The sequence below is a fragment of the Schistocerca cancellata genome, chromosome 2 (assembly GCF_023864275.1).
Source record: "Schistocerca cancellata isolate TAMUIC-IGC-003103 chromosome 2, iqSchCanc2.1, whole genome shotgun sequence".
Classification (NCBI taxonomy): Eukaryota; Metazoa; Arthropoda; class Insecta; order Orthoptera; family Acrididae; genus Schistocerca; species Schistocerca cancellata.
The window spans coordinates 514834323-514840527 of NC_064627.1; positions in this window are offsets into that span (position 1 = coordinate 514834323).

The window sequence follows — 6205 nt, forward strand, 5'->3', positions numbered from 1 at the left end:
AGAACATAAAGTAGTTAAACAGCAGAGTTACTGTTGTGGTCATGGCACAAGTTTCAACTGAGGTAGCTACTATTCTATTACCAGAGAAAAATTCTTCATTATTGTACAGGGGTTACACTTTTAATTTACAAAAACTTTTACTTCTATGGTGCTCCTTTGATAATAAGTGAATATTTTTATGTAGTGCCTTAAATAATTTCAAGCCAATATTGCGAAACTGTTTTGTGTCTTTGATAATTAATGCCATGCCCTTTGTATACTGCCTGTATTGTGTCTGTGTTGCCGATCTTCATTTCACTTTCTATAGGAATCATGATTTATCTTTGTGTGAATGAGGCAGTTGAATATACAGGGTGTCCCAGGATAAATGGTCAATTTTCAGGGATATGATAGGAATGATTATTTGAAACAAAAAACCTAGTATGGACATATGCCTTATCCCAAATGGCTTATAAGGTCGAACATATTTAATATACATTGTTATTTATTTTCTGCATTATTCACTGTGTTGCCAGGTCTACACATGACACAGATAAACATTACAATGTAAGCTTTACAAAGTATCAATTGAAAAATATGTGTTTTTAACATATTCACCTCTAAGCATTATCATACACATCACATTACAGCTGTTGCACGGTTCACAATAAACTTTTGAATTCCTCACTTATCAACTTCAATGCATTTCTCTACTCTTAGGAGAACAAGTTGTGTTGGTTGTCTGAGTGCTTCTGGACATTTGCTAATGAGATCAGCAGCATCCATATTGCAACCAAGCAGTTTATCTTGCATATTCATCTTTCATTTATATACCTTGGACCTCGTCCAACCCCAGAAACAAAAATCTAATGGCATATGGTCTAATAATCTTAACTGCCAGTTAACTGTGCTACCATGATCAATCCAATGAATAGAGCACATGCACCAACAGCCCAAAGACAAATGTACAAAATGTGTTTTCTCTCAGAAACCATTTGGAATAGGGTACCAGTCCAAGTTATTGGCTTCAAATGAGTGTACCTGACTCTTTATAAAGGTGAAAAACAATCAGCATTCCTACCCTGGAAAAATCTGCCTACAATGGATAGTTTTTTGCTTGAGGTAAAAAAAAAACAACGATGCACCACCATGGAGTTATCCAAATGGGACAGAAATCAGTAGATTGATTACAGTTTCAGAAAAATTGGATGACTTACTCAAGAAAAAGCTTGGCATTAATTGATAGGGTTGCTGGATGTCATCTTGAGGTGTATCATGCCAAATTCTGTTCAATTTGCATATTACATCATCAAAATTTCGAGATGGTTGGAGGGTCCTGCCCATAATACTCCCAACGTTCTCAATTGAGGAGAGATACAGAAATGTTGTTGGCAAAGGTGTCGTTTGTTAAGCACAAAGACAAGCAGTAAAAACTCTCAGTGTGTGACTGAGCACTGTCTTTTGGAAAGTAAGTCCAGAATGGCTTGTCATGAAGCACAACAAAACAGGACGTAGAGTATCATTGATGTCCAGCTGTGCTATAAGTGTGCTGTTGATTACAACTAAGTGGGTCATGCTATGAAAAGAAATGGCATCCCAGGCCATCAGTTGTGGATGTCAGTGTGTGTGGCAGGTGACAGTCAGGTTGGTATCCCCCTGTTGTTCAGGGCATCTCCAGGCACATCTTTGCTTTACATCAGGGCTCAGCTTGAAGTAGGACTCTTCACTAAAGGCTGTTCTACTCTAGTCAATGAGATTCCAGGCTGAAGACGTGCCTGGAGACACCCTAGACAGTGATGGTATACCAACCATACAGCCTGGAAACCCGGAGTGATATTCTGGCATGCCATTTCTTTTCATAAAAGGGGCCTTTTGATTGTCATCTGCAGCACCCTTACAGTATAGTGGTACTTGACGATGTTCTATGTCCTATTTTGCAATCCTTTATGATAAGCCATTCTGTACATATATTTTCAGCTAGATAATGTCCACCCGCACATAGCGAGAGTCTTTGTGCTTGCCAAACTGTACCTTGGCCAGTAAGGTCACCAGATCTCTCCCCTACAGAGGACATTTGGTGCAATATGGGCAGGGCCCTCCAACCATCTCGGTATTTTGATGATCTAACATGCCAATTGGACAGAATCTGTCATGATATCCCTCAGGAGGACATTCAACAACTCTGTCAATCAGTGCCAAGGCGAATAAATGCTTGTATAAGGACCAGAGGTGGAACAACACATTATTGACTTCTTCAGTTTGTAATCATCCAGTTTTTATCTGAAATTGTAAAAATTTGTTTGTCTGTATATGTACATCACAGCTACTGATGCCCATCCCATTGGGATAATTCCTTCATGATGCGTCTTTTTTGTATCTTAGAGTGTAATTAACTTATCATACCAGGTATATCAATGTTTTTCTGTCAACCCAAGTGCTAAAGTTCTGTTGGCACTAGTATTATTTAAAATATAGATTCACTAAAAATTACTTCAAACAAGAACTTAAACACTAAATGTCTCCTTTATTTACACTTGTGTGAATCCCTTTCACAAAAACTACATCCTCTACAATCTAGTCTTTCGTAAAACATAAATATAAGTATAAAACACATAACCTGAATAATTGAGATGGAAAAACAAAAAATTCATAAGCACACACTGTTCGCAGCTATCCTGCTGTTCCCTAATCACCTTATTATTCCTTCCACGGTGTAAGTTCAGAGTGATGTGCTGGTATAACTACACAACTTTCATGCTTTTCTTGTCCAACCTTTCCCTTTTCTCCAGGTTCTTCTCCCCTTTTTTGAAGGTGCTACTGACAGTGGTGGCAGACCTGTAGGCTCACTCAAGTGGATGAATCTGACAGATGTGGCCTCTCAAGGGACAAGAAAGCAGTTGTAGCTTAACATTATCAGGTGATGTCATTTCTGTAACCAAAAAGGGGCCCTAATAATGTGTCACACACTTCTTGGTTTTTCTTTTTCATACATATGGGTTTCTCATCATAACCCATTGACCTATGCAATACGTAGGTAACACTAGTTTCTTATTGTGTCCTGTCTTGTCATTCCAAGGCTTTGATGTTCATATTTTTCACCTATGACCAAATACCTTTCAGCCATGTGGATAAATTTTTCACCACCAAAATGTCACTTCCTGGTCTTACAAAATGTTGAGCAAAAACAACCTCATAGGAGGCCAACCCTGTGCTCTTGTTGATTTTTGAACTGTATGCTACCATGACATACGCAAGAGAAACGTCTCAGTTAACATGCTGTGACTTAACGTAGTAGCTTAACAACTTTTCAGTCAGCTGATGAGCCCTTTCTGCTTGACTGTTTGTCTGTGGATATTACGCACTAGTCCAAAGTTTTTTAATGTGCAATAACTGGCATAACTGCTTCATTAAATCAAATATAAAGTTTGTCACTTTTTATTGCTTCAGGCATTACAAACTTGAGTACCCATTGGTTTACCATAGCATATGTTATGGTTTTGGCCTTCTGGTTTGATATAGCCATGATGGAAGCGAAACGTGAAAAATGATTATTATTATCAAAACATACCACGTTCCTGTGGGTGTTTTCACAAAAGGCTCAAGTACTTCAAACCCCAACCTTTTTAGAATAATCTTCTGGTCACTGAACTCTGCCCTTTGGGCAAATGGTATACAATTCTTTATGTAATGATTGATGTCCTGTCTACTTGTGACCCACCAGTAATTTTGGACTACTCTGCGTTCTGTTGCTCTGTGACCAGTGTGTCCCACTAAAATTGAATGAACACTTCATTTCGTAATCACTCTGGTGCTATAGTGTTTGGCCCATATCTCATCTTCCTGTACAATACATGATCCTCCATGCTGAAATGTCACCCCCTGGAAAACCGCTGACAGTCGAGATCATTGCTTTATGCTTCGATCCGTTCATCTTTCTATGTGCCAGCACATTCCACAGTGCATAATTTGTGACCCAGATCATCTGTATTTTTGTGTTACCTTCCTGAATGATGTATTACTTCAAAATCAAACTCACTGAGATGCAATGACCATCTATTTAACTGCTACTTCAATCTTCAAGTCGTAATAACAGTTTTATTGCTATATGTTCGGCTGTTATTTTAAAATGACATCTGTATAAGTAACTCTGGATATAAAGTTTGGTATTCTGAATATTAATGCCAGCATTTTTTTCTCAGTTGCTGAATAATTTATTTCTGCTCAATTAAGCTGTCTGGATCTACAATGATGAGCCAAAACATTATGACCACTGCCAAGTGTGAGGCTGAATGCCTCCTGGTGGTGTTACAGCCACATGGCGCAGTAAGGAAAGAATGTGAGCGGAAGAGAGTTGAATGGGCTGTAATTATAGCGAAGGTATGGTCCGAAAATGTGGAAATCTACTGATATAAGCGGTTTTGACAAAGGGCACATTGTTTTGATGCTGCAGCTGAAAACAAGAAACGGTGAAGCTGGTCGCTATTTGGTGTACTTCTGTCTTGAGCACCTATGGAAAGTGGTTGAAGGATGGTGAAAGAACAAGTAAACTGTATGGTACTGGATGACCATGTCTCATCACAAAACATTGTGCAATCAAAAATCAAGAATTTTATTCACCATAGATAATTTTACAATGATATTAACTTCGTCATACAGGATGTACTAGTACATACAGCATAATAAAATAAACAAGTGTCAGTACATTATAGAATACACTTCAAGCATGGTATTGTACCAAATTACACCAGGATAGCTTCTAAAAGTTAATGCAACAAGCTATACTATAATCTGATATAATATACTATTGTACTGTTTATTTTATACACTATGTAATTACACATGATTAACCACAGCACACAATAATATGTTTAACCACTGATAACTTTTAAATGTTAATATCCCCCTCAGGCATCTCAAAGAATTCTTTAATGTCATAGAATGGATGATCTGACAGCCCATTGTACCACTTACTTTTTAAAAAAATCTATATCCGTAGACTGAAGATGAATTGGCAGTTTACTGAACATTTTGAGTGGGTTCACTTTGTGAGATTTTCCTGTTCTTGCTAATCTGTGGCATGGTATATCTAAATTGCCCTTAGTCCTGGTGTTGTGTTTATGTATTTCCCCTCTGGCAATAAATTCTGAAATATTATTTTTAATATAGAGTGTGGACTCATAGATGTACAAAATTTATAATTGTGAGTATTCTGAGTCTGGAAAAAAGTGGACAACAGTCCTCCTCATGACCTCTCTTACATATTATGTGCAATTTCAAGATGTTCTTGATGTGAGGGGAGTTCCCCCATATAATCAGACCATATGAAATATGTGACTGGAATAGCCCAAAGTATGTCACCCTAAGGTACTCTAAGCTCACTACCTCCCTTAGTTTCAACATAAGGTATGCCACCCAACATATTTTTTCACATACGTGATTGACATGTTCCTCCCAATAGAGTTTAGAGTCAATGTGAATACCTAAGAGTTTTACCGACTTATTGCCTACTTCATTTGATGTTCCCATTAAAAGTTGCTGGACTTTATCAGGATTACACAGGAGCTTACTGGCTGCAAAGCAGTCCAGGGCCTTATCAAGTGTTTATTTTGTTAGTTTATTCAGATCTGAAATGTTCTGATGTGTGGTAAGTAGTGCTGTATCATCAGCATAACACATGACAGGGAGGGCTATGTTTTTATGTAAATCATTAATAAATAGCTACAATGAAGAAAAAGGGTCCAAGGATACACCCTTATGGTGCACCTGTGCTGATTTCCATTATGCATGAATTTACATTTCTGACTGAAACGAATTGTTTTCGGTCGCTTAAATAAGAATTTATCACAGCTAAAGTGCTCCCTCTCGCCCCATAAGGCTCTAGTTTCCCCAGTAGTTCGTCAACAGGAATGCAATCAAAAGCTTTGCTTAGGTCACATGATACCAGTGATACCATGTTATTGCTTTCAAAAGCTGTTAAGGTTTGATCAATGATTTCCAAGATGGCCCCTGTTGTGTTTTTCCCTTTGTGAAAGCCAAACTGATTGCTACAGAGGATATTGTGTTTTTCACAGAATCCAGGATAGGCAGTGATCTGTGGTAGATCTGATGACAGAGTACAATGCTGGTGCAGGCACATTTGTTTTAAAAAAATGGTTCAAATGGCTCTGAGCACTATGGGACTCAACATCTTAGGTCATAAGTCCCCTAGAACTTAGAACTACTTAAA